General features: G+C 45.6%; 1 long non-coding RNA gene across 1 annotated transcript; it reads right to left on the reverse strand.

Moving 5' to 3' along the window:
* Nucleotides 1-308: 308 nt before the first annotated feature.
* Nucleotides 309-15,105, reverse strand: LOC142402483 (uncharacterized). Its single transcript, XR_012773373.1, has 3 exons — nucleotides 14,936-15,105; nucleotides 1,042-1,215; nucleotides 309-885 (listed from the first exon to the last, which is right to left on the reverse strand). It is a non-coding gene; the product is annotated as an uncharacterized LOC142402483 (long non-coding RNA).
* Nucleotides 15,106-18,212: the final 3,107 nt, after the last annotated feature.

An 18,212-nucleotide genomic window follows, 5' to 3' on the forward strand; every position in this document is an offset into this window, starting at 1 on the left:
ATCACAGAGAAGCTGAGAGTGACACGAAAGGACACGAAAACATGAGGAACGACAGGGCTGAGTGTGTGTGTGTTCACTGTGTGACTTTGGGCTCTCACCAGATAATTAATGGATCTGTCAGCTGAAGACTTGCACTGTTTGGCCTCCAGGTGGCAGCAACCACCTGGAGGCCACCTGGCAGTCTGCAGCCATTCCACATTATTAGTGCTCAGCAGCAGGGGCCCAGAGGCAGAAAGTTGGACTTTAAATGTTCTGCATAACAATAAAGATTCGATGAGCATCTTCAAATGTTTTATTAGAGACATTAATAATATATTTGTGTTATAATGTGATTGTGCCATCATAAAATGTAACAGAGATATGATTTACTAAGATTTATAGAAAGGTTCAAAGATGTTTATTTAACAACAAGATCATTTCAGCCGAGTTGGGCTTCAGTCTGTTCCTCTTCTTTGTTTGTAATAATAATAATAATGACAATAATAATAATAAATGTTTCCATCAGGTCAGTCGTCTCTGACTGAATCACAGCGACAGCTTTTCATTTCCACTGATGGATTTACAGATTAAAAGATGAAAGATTTACAGATTAAAAGTCCGTTTTTAAAGGCAGAAAATGAAGCCGAGAGAATAAAACAGGTGTCGAACTTTAGACTGCGGCTGTTCTTTAAGTTCAGACGGAACTGAAGGTTTTTGGATCGTTTCCATTACTGATCATTTCTAACCCAACTTTAACAATATTATCGCAAAGGAAGAAAAACACAGAATACCATCATCATCATCATCATCATCATCATCATCATCATCAGTCAGAGTCTCTCTGCACACAAGCTGCTGCTGCTTCATCCTCTCAGCTCACATCGGCCTGTTCATGACCACTCCCACCTGTAGAGAGAAGAGAGGAGAGAGGAGATAAAGGAGTGTTTCAGAGCATCTCTTCCTCAGCTGCCATCAGCTTTAATAAATATAATGTAATAAATAATAAATAAAGTCTGATAAAATACAGCTGAGAGCTGCATGGACCTCCAACCCTCTACTGACCCCAGAGTCTGCAGTTTGTTGTGTGGACTCTTCACAAGCTCAGACAGCTCCTTCACATCTGATTCCTTCAGGTCGTTCCACCACAGGTCCAGTTCTGTCAGATGGGAGGGGTTGGACTTCAGAGCAGAGAACAGAGAAGCACAGCTGATCTCTGACAACCTGCAGTAGTTCAATCTGAATAAAGAATAAAACATGTGAGCTGAAGCCAACAGGATGCAGGTTAAAACAGTCCAACAGAACAAGTGAAAAAGAGCTCTCATTAATATTAATGACAACATGCTGCTGCTTCAATAAAGACGGAGTGACTTCAGCTCTTACACTCTGCCAGCTCCACCAGTGGCTCCATCCATACAAACTCATGTTGTGCAGCCAAATGATTCAAGTTTCAAAGAAAACAAACATGTCAGGAGCAACTTTGGAGCAAATGGGAACAAAGTGATAGAAATGGAGATCAGGTTCAGTGTTTTATTGAAGGTTAAAGGCACAAAAACATGGTGCAGTGATGTTTAATGGAATCATGGAATCAAACTTCTTTAAAGAGTGGACAGCAGCAGAACTTGTTACTGTGACTTGTTGTGTTTGAATATCTCAGTCAGTCCAAACATTACAGAGCCTTAGAAAAGTGTTGGAAGCATCCAGAGGTGGACTGATTGATCAGTTTGGCTGATTAATGGATGCTGATGGACGCTTTGACTAACTATCAGAATCAGTGCAGTTTGAGGCTGATGGTTGGGAGACCTCCCCCATCTCCAGCAGGAAGCTACAAAGCTTAAGTCAAGAGGAGTCAGAGTGTTCAGTTCAGTGTTTCCATTCAGTCTTTAAACCTCACAGCTTCCATCAGAGTCACATGATTTAGCAGCAGACAGAAACACAGCTGGCAGCAGCTCCACTGAGAGACTCATCTTCAGGAAATCCAAACACTGGACTAATGAGCAGATCAGTACAGATGCTCGCTACTGTTAAAATTGGCTTTGTTCTTAGACATTATGAATGAAATAAGTCTCAGTACTTTTCCATTATGACCTAAAGTGATCCAGGAGTAGAAAGACAAAACAATTGGGAAAGCCTGGGAAAGCAAGGGCAGATTCACACACACACATTGTTTTGGGCTGATCCAGAGAATATGACGAAGCATGTTGAACCTACTCATGTCCAATCATACTCGGTCGAGTGTGAGTCCAACCTATGAGGCTATAAATACAGATGATACCCGGAAATCGAGGCGCAGTCTGACAGACTTCCTGCGGGAGCTCTTTCCCACTGAGCCCAGTGCTGATATGCTTTGACATGTGACTACAAATAAAGACTTCATTTTCACTTGAATTACTCCGGTCGGTTCTTGAGCTTCCAACTAAAAGAACCGAATCTAACAAGTGGTGCCGTGACACGAGGTTCGAAAGCTCAAAGACCACCGTACCGTGCGACCGACCCCCGTGCGAGGGAGGGCGCCTCGAGGTGATAGGAGGGACGACTTTGTTCAGACAATCAGGCGCCAGAAAAAAGGTGAGCAGCACACCACTTAATGTCTAAATGTGAAATTTCTGCATTTTGAATAAGCTAAATGAAGTTGTCTGAATTAAGTTGTCCTCTGGTCATGATAAATCCAAGTGTTAATGTACTGTCTGTTTGCATTGAATGGTAACACGTCCAGTATAAACACATAGCCTCACACAGGGAAAGTGAATAAGTGTCCTGACAAGTGAATTCGAACAAATGAAAGACAAGATAAATTCATTTTATAAATGAATATCCCATGCGGGGAACTTGTCTTCAAAATTTGTTTTTCTGTGCACTTATGGATGAGTGATGCGAAGTAGTTTATAAAAGCTCACCCTGAGTGGGTTAACTAATTAGAATTCCGACACGGAAGGTTTCTCCTCTGACGAAAGTTAGGACGAAGGATTGAGATTTCCGGGGTACGAAGAAGTGTATAATCCCGAAACATAGTCGGGTTGACAAGAATCAATTTATACTGTAGGACACAGGGTCAGATTTTTTAATTTTCATGCAACTGTGGGGGGGGATTCACCGCTCGAAGATATTTGACTGCTCCAGCAGATCTCGAGTGGTTTCTGTTCATTATTGGGGTTTGGCATAGATAAAAAGGGGGAAAGCAGTATTTTTATGGTGTGACCCAAAGTTTTGGAATAAACAAATGCTTTGATAAGTGGGATCAACCCCGAGAAGTGGAGCGCACAGAACACAGCGTTCTGCGTAGAAGTTTCTTCACCACTTTCAGCATTTGGGCAATTACGTCTTCCATATACTTTGACTAACACGTGTATAACTTTTGAATATGTCACAAAAATTGAATGAAAGATGGAAGAAAATGGTCCCGAGGTGAGAAGTAAAACGAGGGAGAGATTAATTGGACTGGAGAAATGCAGAAAAAAGAGTGTGCGAGTTTGCTCCACTGAGGCTGAGTGTGTGTGTTCAAAATGTTTCAAAACAAACGAGAGACTAAGAATCAAGCACATGCAGGATACAGAAGGAAAAAGTTGATATATGATATTGTGGAGGGGGCGTGGTGCATCAGCTGCAGGAGAGAGGTGTGGAAGGGGCTCAGGGAAGCAGCATCAGGTGAGTGATTAGTACACCAGAAACCATTTGTCTAATCACTCTCCCCTTTTAAAAACAGTAGCGTGCTGGACCTGGGGAGGAGGAAGGACACACGAGCACGCAGGTGGAGTCGGACTGGAGCAGGGAGACTCCACAAAGAAGTGTTCAATAAAAGAATTAAACTGCCAAGAAAGGCTCATTACTGTCTGAGACAACCCACGGTGGCACAGGACCGCCACATTTGGCGCCTGACAAGGGACTCAGCGGTGAAATAAGAATAAAAAAAATATATATATAAATAAAAATGACCGAACCACAACAGCCGATTACCATGCTGGCTCAGCTGTTGGCAGAGGTCGCAACAATGAACCGGGACCAGGCCGTGCTCAGCAGGCAACAGCTGGCTGCGCTCCAGGACCAGGCGGAGAGGCAGACCCAGCTGCTCGAAGCCATGGTGGATCGAGCCGGAGCAGCGCCACCGACTCCCTCACTCGCCGCCGGAGTGACCCTCCACAAGATGTCGCCGACCGATGACCCGCAGTCTTTTTTAGAGATGTTCGAGGCCACGGCGGCGGCATGCAGGTGGCCGGAGGAAGACTGGGCGGTGCGACTGCTTCCCCTCCTGTCAGGGGACGCACAAACAGCGGCGCTGGGTCTTCCTGCTCGTTGTCGGGGAGAATACCCAGACATCAGAAGGGCCATTCTGGATCGACTTGGGTATTCAGCGGAGGATCATCGCCGCCGCTTTAGGGGGGCAAAACTGAGTCCCACTGACCGTCCGTTCACCTACGCTCAGCAGCTAAGAGATGCGGCGACTCGATGGCTGCAGCCAGGGGACTCCATCGGCGAGCGGGAGATGCTGGAAAAAGTGGTCCTGGAGCAGTTCGTGGAGGGGCTGCCGGCCGGTACTGCAGAGTGGGTGCGCTGCCACCGTCCCACGGACCTGGCGGTGGCAATCACCCTCGCGGAGGATCACCTGGCGGTCTTTTCCCGGGGCCGGACACCGGAGGCCCGGCCAGCAGACCTCGGTCGTCCCACACCGGCGCCCCGAAGGAGACCGTTCGCGGCTGAAGCGGGGCACCACACACCCGCCCGACCATTACCCCTGGCTCGCACTAACACCCCCCGTCCGCTCTTTCCACCCCAGGTTCCAGCCGCTGCAGGTGCTGCTTCCGACCCGCAGAAGGCCCCTCAGGCAGCAGTGCAGGACTGTTGGAGGTGCGGGCAGCCCGGTCACTTTCGCCGCGAGTGCCCGCTGATGGAGGTCGGCCAAGTGATCCGGGTTGTCGGCCCTCCAGCACCCTCCGCCGGTCCGGGAGGGACGTACAGCGTTCCGGTAAGGATTCAGGGGGGTACACATCAGGCAATGGTGGACTCAGGCTGCACGCAGTCCATAGTTCACCAGAATCTGATTCGACCCGGGGCTTTGATAGAGGCGGGGTGGGTGGATATTAGGTGTGTACATGGGGATATTCACAGATACCCCGTAGTTCCAGTGGAAATTCGTTATAAGGGAAAAAAGCATAGTGTGAAGGCTGCGGTTAGCTCCCGCCTGGTGCACCCCCTTATTCTGGGTACTGATTGGCCGGGGTTTGATAAACTAGTGGGGCAGTGTGTGGGGGTGCGCTCACGACCGGCAGGGACATGGGATATGTGCGCCGTGCTCAGTGGTGACGCGAGGTTGTCCGACGCTGCAGACGGGGAGGGGGAGCCGGCGGTGCCTCCACAGGAGGCGCCGCAAGTTCCCGTGTTTGACTCCATGGAAGATTTTCCACTCGAGCAGTCTCGTGATGATACTCTACGCTGTGCCTTTGACCAAGTGATGAAAATTGATGGTCACGTGGTGCACCCTGACGCACCGTTAACATATCCGCACTTTTCATTGTGCAGGGATAGATTGTACAGAGTGAGTCGTGACACTCGGACCGAGGAAATTATAACACAGCTGTTGGTCCCGAAAAGCCGCCGGGAAATGGTTTTCCAGGCGGCTCATTATAACCCGATGGCTGGACATATGGGATATGAAAAGACACTGAACCGTGTGATGGCCCGATTCTATTGGCCTGGCATTCGGGCAGACGTACGCCGCTGGTGTGCGTCCTGCCCCGAATGCCAGTTGGTTAACCAACCGGCCATCCCGAGAGCGCCTTTGCGCCCATTACCGCTGATTGAGGTCCCATTTGAGCGAATTGGGATGGACCTCATCGGGCCATTTCACCGAAGTGCACGCGGATATCGTTTTGTGTTAGTCCTGGTGGATTACGCAACACGATATCCAGAGGCAGTGCCACTGCGCACCATCTCTGCAAAGAGTGTTGCACAGGCGCTGTTTCAAGTTATCTCCCGAGTCGGGATCCCGAAAGAGATCCCGACTGATCAAGGCACACAATTTATGTCACGAACACTGAGAGAACTGTACGGATTATTGGGAATCAAGTCCATTCGAACCAGTGTGTACCACCCTCAAACTGATGGCCTCGTTGAGCGTCTGAATAAGACTCTGAAGTCCATGATCCGTAAGTTTGTGCACGGGGATAGTGGTAACTGGGACAGGTGGCTGGATCCTCTGCTGTTTGCAGTACGCGAGGTTCCCCAGGCCTCCACGGGATTTTCTCCCTTTGAACTGCTTTTCGGCAGGAAACCACGCGGGGTTTTGGACCTGGTTAAAGAAAGCTGGGAGGAAGGTCCGAGCCCCAGTAAAAATGAAGTTCAGTACGTCCTGGACCTGAGAGCAAAACTCCACACACTAGGGCAGTTGTCACGTGAGAATTTGCTCCGGGCCCAGGAACGTCAGCAGCGGCTGTATAACAGAGGATCTCGGCTAAGACAATTTGCACCGGGAGATAAAGTGCTTGTATTGCTCCCATCTTCCAGCTCAAAATTACTCGCCAAGTGGCAAGGGCCATTTGTGGTCACACGACGAGTGGGTGACGTTGATTATGAGCTTGTGCGGTCTGATAGGGGAGGTGCAACACAGATTTATCACCTCAACCTCCTGAAAGCATGGAGGGAGGCGGAGTCTATTTCCTTGGTGACGACAATTACAGAGGGAGATGAGCTGGGGCCCGAGGTACCAAAATCGACTAATCCCTTCTCGCTCCTTTGTGAAAGCCACCTCTCACCGTCCCAGGGAGCAGACATAGCCAAGTTGCAGCAGCAGTTCGCGGATGTGTTTTCCCCCCTGCCAGGACGCACAAGCCTTATTCAACACCAGGTTGAGACTCACCCGGGCGTGACGGTGCGTTCACGGCCCTATCGGTTACCTGAACACAAGAGAAAAGTGGTTCAGGCAGAATTGAAAGCCATGTTGGAAATGGGAGTAATAGAGGAGTCCCACAGTGCCTGGAGTAGCCCCATCGTTCTTGTGGTCAAGAAGGATGGGTCTATTCGGTTCTGTGTGGATTATCGCAAGGTGAATGATGTTTCACGGTTTGATGCTTATCCCATGCCCCGGGTCGACGAGCTCCTGGATCGCCTTGGCACAGCTCGTTTTTTCACGACGCTGGATTTGACCAAAGGCTACTGGCAGATTCCCTTGTCGCCAGAGTCCAAGGAGAAAACGGCCTTCTCCACTCCGTACGGTTTGTACCAATTTGTCACACTTCCGTTCGGGTTGTTCGGGGCCCCAGCCACATTCCAACGCCTCATGGACCGGGTGCTGCGGCCGCATGCTGCATATGCTGCCGCCTACCTGGATGATGTTATCATCCATAGCAACAGCTGGGCGGAGCATGTGCAGCAGGTAGCCGCGGTGCTCGAGTCCCTGAGACAGGCGGGGCTCACGGCCAACCCGAAGAAGTGTGCAGTTGGACGGAGGGAGGTACGGTATTTGGGGCACCACTTGGGCTGCGGGCAGGTGCGTCCACAGGTCGACAAGACAGCAGCGATTGCAGCCTGCCCGAGGCCCAAGACAAAAAAGGAGGTGAGGCGGTTCTTGGGGCTGGCCGGATATTACCGGCGATTTATTCCCAGCTTCGCGGAGCTGACCAGCCCCTTGACCGACCTCACCCGAAAGGGTGCCTCAGATCCGGTCCAGTGGACGGAGCAGTGCCAGGTGTCGCTTGAGAGGGTAAAGCAGGCCCTCTGCGGGGAGCCTCTTCTCCACACACCTAATTTTTCTCTCCCATTTGTCCTGCAGACTGATGCGTCGGGCAGGGGGCTGGGGGCCGTCCTGTCCCAGCAGGTGCAGGGTGTCGACCGCCCCGTGCTTTACATCAGCCGGAAACTCTCTGAGAGGGAGACCAGGTACAGCACGGTGGAGAGGGAGTGCCTGGCCATCCGGTGGGCGGTTGGCACTCTGCGGTATTACTTGCTGGGGCGCGCCTTCACCCTCTGCTCGGACCACGCTCCCCTCCAGTGGCTCCACCGCATGAAGGATGCCAACGCGCGGATCACCCGTTGGTATCTCGCACTACAGCCGTTTAAGTTTAAGGTGATCCATAGGCCGGGGGCCCAGATGGCTGTGGCCGACTTCCTCTCCCGCTCGCATGAGGAGGAGGGGGGGGTGAGTGGGTTGGGCCGGACGGCTCCCCGGCCTAAGTCGGGCGGTGGAGGTATGTGGAGGGGGCGTGGTGCATCAGCTGCAGGAGAGAGGTGTGGAAGGGGCTCAGGGAAGCAGCATCAGGTGAGTGATTAGTACACCAGAAACCATTTGTCTAATCACTCTCCCCTTTTAAAAACAGTAGCGTGCTGGACCTGGGGAGGAGGAAGGACACACGAGCACGCAGGTGGAGTCGGACTGGAGCAGGGAGACTCCACAAAGAAGTGTTCAATAAAAGAATTAAACTGCCAAGAAAGGCTCATTACTGTCTGAGACAACCCACGGTGGCACAGGACCGCCACAGATATATTTGATCCCAAAGTTTATTGACAAAAGTTAATAATTTTTTTTCAGCATCAAAGTACTAATAAGAGACCTGTAAGGAAAAAATTAACAGATTTGAAGGCTTGACCTGAGGCCTGAAGTTACTAACTAAAGATCAGCTGTGCAGCAGCATTACAGGAAGAATGAATAATGAATAATGAATAATGAAAAGCCTCAAACGCTTTTTGAGCCATAATATTCCAAATTTAATTTTATAGTTGTTCTCTTTGTCATAAATGTGCACACCCTAAGATTGTCTTTTCTCAACCCTGCTTTTTCTCTCATTCAGCCCTGAGAGTGAGAACAATCCAAACAGACTCTGGGTGATCATTGGCCTGAGTTTATAATGATATACTGATTATAATGGGGGTTTAGTTTTGTACTAGAGCAAATAGTATTGATTCATCCATCTAGTTTAAAATGCATATGATTAGGAAAGACACCAAAGTATGTAGATAAACTGAAAACAGCTTTACAATGCAAAAATCACAGAGATGAGATAAGAAACAATAAATCCAGGAAGAACATTGTTTGAGACATTCATACAAATTGTTGCTGAAATAAGATTTAACATCTCTCTTAAAGAGCTAAAGTCAAATACACAAGCAGAGTGATTAGGAGATGTGCTCCTTTAATTAAAAAACAATCTGAAAAAATGTTCTACAAAGTGAAACTTTATGATTTCACCTGAAACAGAACTGAGATCAGACAGTCAGGCCATGTGACAGAGATTAAACAACCAGGATTTAAGATTTAATATCCCGGCCAGACAGTCAGATGTCAAACAATTTGATGTCATATTAAAGTTATTAAGGCTTAGCCTTTATTGTTATTAGGAAATATTAACTTGACTTTAAAATTTTAGCTGCTCTAAATTTCCTCTGCCTCTGGTCACCAATTCAATAGTCAATAGTTATCACCAATATTTAGATTCAAACTAAATCATTTAACTATTTAACTGCAGCAGATCTAAGAAACAATTAATATGCTCTCTTAACAAAGAAGCAAATAGGTTTAGAATAACAGAAGGACAGCTGCAGCAAAGACTGAGCCATAACAAGACAAGTCAAGGTTTGTTTTTATGATTTAAAAACAGTGAGCACAGGGCAGCTTAGAAAGCCAAAATAAAGATCTGTGCAGGCACACAGACTTAACTTTGGCTAAAGCAATTCCATATTATGCATTATATTATGCATTATTTAACCTACTATTTTATATGATATATAATATATGACCTATATATGAATGTTTTCAGGTTGTCCCACATGAGGCCTGGACGGGGAGAAAATACCCTGTCCATAGCTTTTTTGGGACAGTATGAGGACTTGTGTGAATGTGGGAAAAAGGTTTGGTTGCCAAGCGACGGCCATGGTGAGTGGGGGCTGGGGAGATCCCAAAGGGGGAGATCCCAAAGGGGGAGTTCCCAAAGGGGGCACTAAGGCTTGGGGGACAAGAGCTACCTGATAGGAGGACGCCAGTAGGTGGCGTGATGGAAGTTCGAACTGTGCTGAGTCAGTGCCTGTGGTTGAAAGAAAAAGGATATGAATGGGATGAATGAAATGTTCTGTAATTAGGTGTTTTGGTTCATCGGAAGACGTTCCATTAGAGATGACCAGAAAGTTTTTAATCTAGTGCACTAAATCGATCAATCAATCAGACGTTATTTATATGGCACTTCTCATCCAAGAAAATGTGGAACAAAGAGCTTTCAGAAAAAACAAAGCAGTGAAACCCAAGGCCACATACAGACACATGCACACTCACATATAAAGCCACGCACACACACACACACACACACACACACATGCCACACATACTGGAAGGAAAATCAGGAGCAGGGACCACAACGTGCACCTCAAAGAAAAATAAAGGATGAATTAGGATAAATAAAGAAATGAAATTAAACTATGTTTTTAATATCTGTATGGAATCATGTTCTGGTATCATGTGATGTTAGGAACAGCTCTGATGTCACACCGTTGGTACCACAGGAGGTGTTTCTGATTCAGTTAGAACCGGAAAAACTTAATGCTGATCCTGAACTGTCTGTGTACGGCTCAGCTTCAAAAAACGCAGCCACTGGTAAGAATTAAACAACATTATTACTAACTAACAAGTGAGAATAAAGCAGATTATGCTGAAATTTTATTTTTAACGCTCTGACCTGAATTAACAGAGGACAGACAATATTTATCCTAAACAAGTTAATCAGTTAGGCATTGAAAAGAAATGTCTGCTTTCTTGATGCTGTGCTGCTCCCAAGATGAGATCTAACCACAAATATTTCTGTCCTGCAGCAAACAACAACACAGGAGGAGAAACTGCAGCGGAGCAGTTCGGCAATTAATTAACAATTAATCATGGTTTACTAAAACTTCTCAAAGTTTCCCAAAAATTCTGTGTGTGTTTGTGTCTTCTTTTGCATTAAGACTTCCCGGACCTGGAAGAGGAAGACATGGAGTCAGACTCAGAATATGAAGACCACTGTTTGTTTACTTAGGCCCCAATGAAAACAGGAGGGTTGCTTGGGCAAACCCAGAAATGCAATATATGTTTGTCATCTGTTGTCATCTGTTGTCCTAACCTGTGGTGTCTGGTGTTGAGTGTTGTTTGTGTGTTGGCATGATCCCAAAACTGTCTGACGATTTTTCCACAGCAGAATAAGTGGACAAAATCAAGGATTATACCAACTGTGTTGGTGTGTTCCCTAAATAATTTGAAGTTTTTTCACAGCAAAATAAGGTGATGGTACTGGATTTCTCATTAAGGCTGCACAGCAGCTTGATGACTATTCTGGTTCCTAAAAGCAAGAGTTATACCAACTGGCCAGTTGTTTTGTTTTGGTTTATGTTTATTCTATGATTTCTTTGATTTGACTTTCTTTTATTTTGTTTATTTTGGTTTTGTTTTGGTTTGGGGTTCATATGAAAAAATAAATAAATGATGAATTGGGCATTAGGATTGAACCTTTCAAAGAGAGAGGCCCTAAGTATAAAAATACAGTGCAAATGACATTTTGCACTACTGCGCTGCGAGATTTGCTGATATTATTCCACAGATTCAGAACCACTACAGGACGTACAGCCGGAGGACTCATAAGAAAACAGAGTCTCTTCAGTCAAAGGCTTCTTCAGTTTGGATGCAAAACGGACCGCTACAGGAAATCTTTCCTGCCCACAGCCATCAGCATCTATAATAACTCTTTGATTTAATTGAGCTACATCAACATTTAATTTCCCTCTGGGATAAATAAAGTATTTTTGAATTTGAATTGAATTGAATTTGAATTGAAGCTTGAGTTCTGGGAGGCCTTTCCCATCATGCCAAGATGATGCTGGAGAACTACACAACAAAATTATCCCAAAAGACGATTAGTTAGGGAGGGGATGCTGAAGATCCCTCAAGGAAGCGATGTACTGGTGACCTCTCCTTCCAAGATTAGTTCCGGATCAGAGTACTGAACAGACGTTCAGCCAAGAGGAAAACCGAGCACCGACAGGATTGGACCACAAGAGACCACACGACTCGTCATGTGGTCATCTAAGAAAGATATATCATTTAAAAGAAAAGTTAATCATAATTGTTCAAGAGGCTAATATACTCATATAGTCGAGCCTTGGTTAAATTTATATGTGTTGTGTTTCATTTTTAAAGTGTTTAGCTCATTCCTCTTAAAGGCTGATAATGAATCATTTTTAGAATGTCAATTGCCAGTGGGGTGACTCGGCTGTTTGGAGCGGGACCTTAGACTTAGAACGGTAATAAGTTGGTCGGTCGCCAAGTGCAACTGGGGCCATAGGAGAATTTTTCCCGGTTAAGCCATCGGGTTTTGGCTCCTATTCGCTGCAGACGGTGGACGAGCCTGCTGGTGATGTTAATTGCCTTAAGCACTGTTTGAGTGTCATTAGTTTAGAAATGATGTGAACATTTTTTATTAATCAGTGTTCTGTTGTTATGGTACTCATGAGGGAGCAAGGCCTTGCTAACCACATAAGGTTTTAGGCCATAATGAACAAAGATTCCACACAGAGGATGGGTTCGGGGCCACATACACACAATACATATAGCAAAATATTATTTTTTCTACATATAATCTATTAAGAAATGTGCTCATTTGCGGAGTTATTATCAGTTGAGTGGGGAAGGTTTTAAACTTACTAGAAAAGAGTCTCTATTTCTAGAATCTTGATTAATACTCCTGAAATAGAAGGTTTTGCTAAAGCATCAGAATTATTTTCTAAATGTGCTCATTTGCAGAGTTATAATCAGTGACTTATGAAGGTCTTAACCCTCTCGGAAAGAGTTTCTGTTCCGAGTAAAAAGATGGAATAGTCCTGACTTGAAAGTGTAGCTAAAGCATTAGAATTATGTTTACTATTTCCATGCCTGTGCAATGAAGACTTGCTTGCTGCTTTAATTGCAATGATGAACAGCTTTCACATGAGCTTACATAATAACACATGAAGTCACATCAAAAGGGGGATGACAGATGTCTCCTAACTGGTTGTGCTACATCTCAAAAGGTAAGTGGCTCTTGCAGTTTGGGGGGTGGCTGCTAAAGTCTTGCTACAGCTAATACAGATGTGACACAATACAGAAAATGACAGTCCTACCGCAGTTATTTGACTGAATTAGTTGAAATGATAAAATCACTTCAAAAGGGGGATTGTTAAAATTGGCTTTGTTCTTAGACATTATGAATGAAATAAGTCTCAGTACTTTTCCATTATGACCTAAAATGATCCAGGAGTAGAAAGACAAAACAATTAGGAAAGCCTGGGAAAGCAAGGGCAGATTCACACACACACATTGTTTTGGGCTGATCCAGAGAATATGACGAAGCATGTAGAACCTACTCATGTCCAATCATACTCGGTCGACTGTGAGTCCAACCTATGAGGCTATAAATACAGATGATACCCGGAAATCGAGGCGCAGTCTGACAGACTTCCTGCGGGAGCTCTTTCCCACTGAGCCCAGCGCTGATATGCTTTGACATGTGACTACAAATAAAGACTTCATTTTCACTTGAATTACTCCGGTCCGTTCTTGAGCTTCCAACTAAAAGAACCGAATCTAACACTACCAAAGCTGTTTCTCCATGGAGTTTAACTGGGCCAAAATATGAGTTTTTCCATCAGTTGAAACTGAAAGTCAAGTCTTATTCTTTAAAAAGACGTTTCATTCAAAGTCATACAGATGATTTTAGTTTGGAGCTAACTTTGATTTGATACCAAATCTTCTCTTCTCTGTTATTCTTCATGTTTTAGTGGCTGGCCTTCTCTTCTATGCGCTGGTGTGCTGGGAGGCAACTTTAAGAGGAGAGATGTCAGCAGACTGGACAGGCTGCTGAGGAAAGCTGGCTCTGTGGCTGCTGCAGAGCTGGAGTCCTTAACATCAGATGCAGAGAAAAGGACTCTGAACAAGCTGCTGTCCATCATGGACGATGAGCAGCTGATCTGTGCTGAGTGCTGACAGAAACAGCTGACATTAACAAAGTGTGTCAGAGCTGCAGGTTGTTTTCACCAGCACTCATGGAAATATAGTGTGGAGGAGGTGTCTAAGAAAGGATTGCAGTTCCCACAGTCCCTGAAGGCAGCATGATGGGGTCCCTTCAGCCTCCTCTGTTATTCTGGCAGGCAGGATTTAACCCCCCCGTCAGCTGACGTCCGGGCTCTCAAAGCAGGTCAGCAGCAAAAGTTTGAAAGTGAAAAAACGGGTCAGAAGATGGAAAAAAGTTCAGAATCTGACAGAAAGTTTGAATCTGAAAACAGAAAACATCTCAAATATGAAGAAATGAGACTAAAGTGGAAATAAAAAAGCTGCTCACACACACTCACAGCCTCCTTCCATCTGCTGTTACCTAGCAACAAGTTAGCTCAGCTTTTCTTCCATCCATCGTCCAATCGTGTTATTCTTCTTCTGATAAACTCTTCTTTGTGTTTTCCTCAGTCACTAAATGTCAGCATCACTTTCAGCTGGACTTGGCATTGTGTAACAGGGAATTATTGATAGAATTCATGAAATAAAGCTCAACTGAAAGTGATTTCCTTTCAGTTATCAGTGGGAGAAGCTTTTTGGCTGGGTTTTGTCATCATGAATGAATCTGACTGAAGAGAACTGCTGCTGTGATGAAAGCTGTTTTCTGACCAAGTCAAAGATTGTTCATTTCCAACAGTGTTGGAGGGGAGTTTGTTAGTATCAGCTGATTAACGGGCTTTTGGAGTTTTGCTGCTCCAAACTGTTGTTGTTGTTTCAGACAGAAATATTCACCAACTCTGGAGCTCTGGAAGCATCAGCCAGTGATTCTAGATTTGTTTCTGTCTGACAGATTCACTGTTTTCTCATTATTTAATGAATCATCATTTCATCAACTGAACCACTGAAGAAGAAAACAGACTTTACCATGAAGACCAGCACAACTTTCACATCATATTAATCTGAACAAACAACTAAAACATGGTGTCTGACCTCAGAGTCTTCAGTCCACAGTGAGGACTCTGCAGAAAGCTGCTCAGCTCCTTCGCTGCAGAGTCACTGATGGTGTTGCTGCTCAGGTCCAGTTCTGTCAGATGGGAGGGGTTGGACTTCAGAGCAGAGACCAGAGAAGCACAGCTGATCTCTGACAAACTGCAGTGCTCCAATCTGAATAAAGAATAAAACATGTGAGCTGAAGCCAACAGGATGCAGGTTAAAACAGTCCAACAGAACAAGTGAAAAAGAGCTCTCATTAATATTAATGACAACATGCTGCTGCTTCAATAAAGACGGAGTGACTTCAGCTCTTACACTCTGCCAGCTCCACCAGTGGCTCCATCCATACAAACTCATGTTGTGCAGCCAAATGATTCAAGTTTCAAAGAAAACAAACATGTCAGGAGGAACTTTGGAGCAAATGGGAACAAACTGATAGAAATGGAGATCAGGTTCAGTGTTTTATTGAAGGTTAAAGGCACAAAAACATGGTGCAGTGATGTTTAATGGAATCATGGAATCAAACTTCTTTAAAGAGTGGACAGCAGCAGAACTTGTTACTGTGACTTGTTGTGTTTGAATATTTCAGTCAGTGCAAACATTACAGAGCCTTAGAAAAGTGTTGGAAGCATCCAGAGGTGGACTGATTGATCAGTTTGGCTGATTAATGGATGCTGATGGACGCTTTGACTAACTATCAGAATCAGTGCAGTTTGAGGCTGATGGTTGGGAGACCTCCCCCATCTCCAGCAGGAAGCTACAAAGCTGAAGTCAAGAGGAGTCAGAGTGTTCAGTTCAGTGTTTCCATTCAGTCTTTAAACCTCACAGCTTCCATCAGAGTCACATGATTTAGCAGCAGACAGAAACACAGCCGGCAGCAGCTCAGCTTAGAGACTCATCTTCAGGAAATCCAAACACTGGACTAATGAGCAGATCAGTACAGATGCTCGCTACCAAAGCAGAAACTAAGAGATGTATCTTCTGCTGTTGTCGGCTCATCCTGTTTTGTTACTGATGATCTCAGCTCAGCAAAGAACACCATGTGAGCAAAGCATCTTCTCCCACTGACAGTCAGCTGTTTTGCCGGAGTGAACAGGGCAGACAATACGGCCTCTAAATAAGGCATTATCTGTCTTTATTTCACCAATACTTTAAGACCAATGACTGAATGAACGCGTACTATTGCACTGTTAGCTCAGAGCTGCCATGTTGTTGTTATTTGGGGCTATCGGGGCTTTCTATACACGCGTCGATGATGTCCTCCCCCTGTATTGTCTAAGCCCGGTTCTCTACGCGGATCTCGAGTGATATAAATAGTGTCCGAAGGACGCTGACTTTCACCAAACTGTTACCGGTGAGTAGATTAACATATTTTATGCCAGAAATAAAGTTCAGGTTTAAAAAAACGAACTTCCCCTTTAAATATCCACTTCCATCGTTATTTCATTTGGCCTGTGTGGCAAACGACTGGCTTTTCCGGTTTTCCTCATGAACATCCGCGACGTGACAATAAAGCACCTCTGATTGGTTTCTAAAAAACAAAACGTCACGGGGCACACCCCCTGGACCCCAGCTGAGCTGTGCCACTGCCAGCCCGCAGCGCCAGAGCTGGGCGATATGACGATCGTGAGGACGATAGAAACATGTCTATCGTGACCTTTCTCCTCTATTTTTTCTATCGTGATTAACTTTGTTTTTCATCATTGTGCTGTCCTTGCAGTGCGTATGCTTGTGCACAGCTAGACAACCAGCTAACAATTAAAAGTCCTTCAATAAACCACAAGGCTTGACATTTCCTGTATTTTAATGAAGTCCTCTTGTCTTATTTCTCATTTGTTTTTTGTAAACTGAAAATAATTACAGACAGAAACACAACTGTTAAACACTATACAAGCAAAGCGTTGTATAACTAAGTTTCGATTAGCAACCGAGATCAATGAAAATGAAACGAGTTAGCATCTACTGAAAACTAGCAGAATACATTTCGCCACCATAACAAATTAAGTCTCCATAGCAGTACTTACAAGATAAATATTCTCCGAGGCAAAAGCGTCGGAAACACGTCAAAAAAACGAGTGAATAGCTGAAGGGGCTATCCATTTCATTCTCTCAGCAACCATGGCTGATATAAGTACCATGGCGTCCTTGTACCTGCTGTGGCAGTCTGAGATTCGTCTGAAACGCACACGCCGTCGTGTCTGGGTCAGTGACATCATCTGGTGGTGCATTCAGCTCCGCCTTCTCCAGGATTTGCGTCTGGATGGCGGCCGCCTCCAGCGGTATTTCAGGCCCACCAGGACCCAGTTTGATGACCTGCTCAGGAGGATCGGTGCCGTGATCTCTCGGCGGGACACCTACTACAGGCGCTCCGCCGCTGAAACGGAGCTGCGGTGCCGTGATTTCAGGTTTATTTTTTTATTTTATTTAGTCAGGGACCATGTGCAAAGTACATTAATTACAAAGTAAAGAGATGACCTGCACCAGATTGTAGCTTAGAAGCTAATTTCCACCTGCAGTCCCATCTGCATGTCACAGACACGACTCCATTTCAGCTGCGGAGCGCCTGTCCATCAGGTTAGCTGTGGCCATGCCATACAAGGCTATGGGCGAGGCTTACGACCGAGTGACGAATCAAAGTTTCGCCTTCTCTCACGCGCTCATTTGTCTGTCTCTGAGTGCGGTGACCCTTCAATGACCAGTGCAGCCCAAGTAGATCGAATTACACTTTGGCGCGGCGCATACTCATATGACTTGTTGTGACCTACCACATTTTAAAATGAGTGACACAAAAGTGGTTTCCAGCGAAAGTTGTCCTTTAAGGCCCTCGGCCTCTGGAGAAGTCACTCAACCTCCCTCCTTCATGCAAAGTCGAGTGTGTCATCACCCAGCAAGGATTGGCTCTTTAGCCCTTCTGCCCTAAATTCCTCAACTTTATCTCGTCTTTTTAATCCCCTTGGTCCCTCAATAAACCTTTAAACTCCAACTTAGCATGTGGAAATGTTTCATGTTGCTCTCCTCTAACCCGAGCCGAGCGGGGCTCTGTAGCTGCAGCCTTTGTGTGTCGCTCTGCAGACCGCCATGCTTTCTGTAGGACTGGCAGACCTTTCTTCCAACATATTAATACAGAAAGGACAACTTCTTCTCTTTTACTTTGACTCACTTTAAAAAGTTTCCACAGAGAAGTACATTCCACGCGTCGATGATGTCATTCCACTGTATTGTCTAAGCCCGGTTCTCTCCCGTTATAGAGTTTAAAAAGCTTAAACTGCACTTT

This window comes from Odontesthes bonariensis, chromosome 17 (assembly GCF_027942865.1).
Source record: "Odontesthes bonariensis isolate fOdoBon6 chromosome 17, fOdoBon6.hap1, whole genome shotgun sequence".
Classification (NCBI taxonomy): Eukaryota; Metazoa; Chordata; class Actinopteri; order Atheriniformes; family Atherinopsidae; genus Odontesthes; species Odontesthes bonariensis.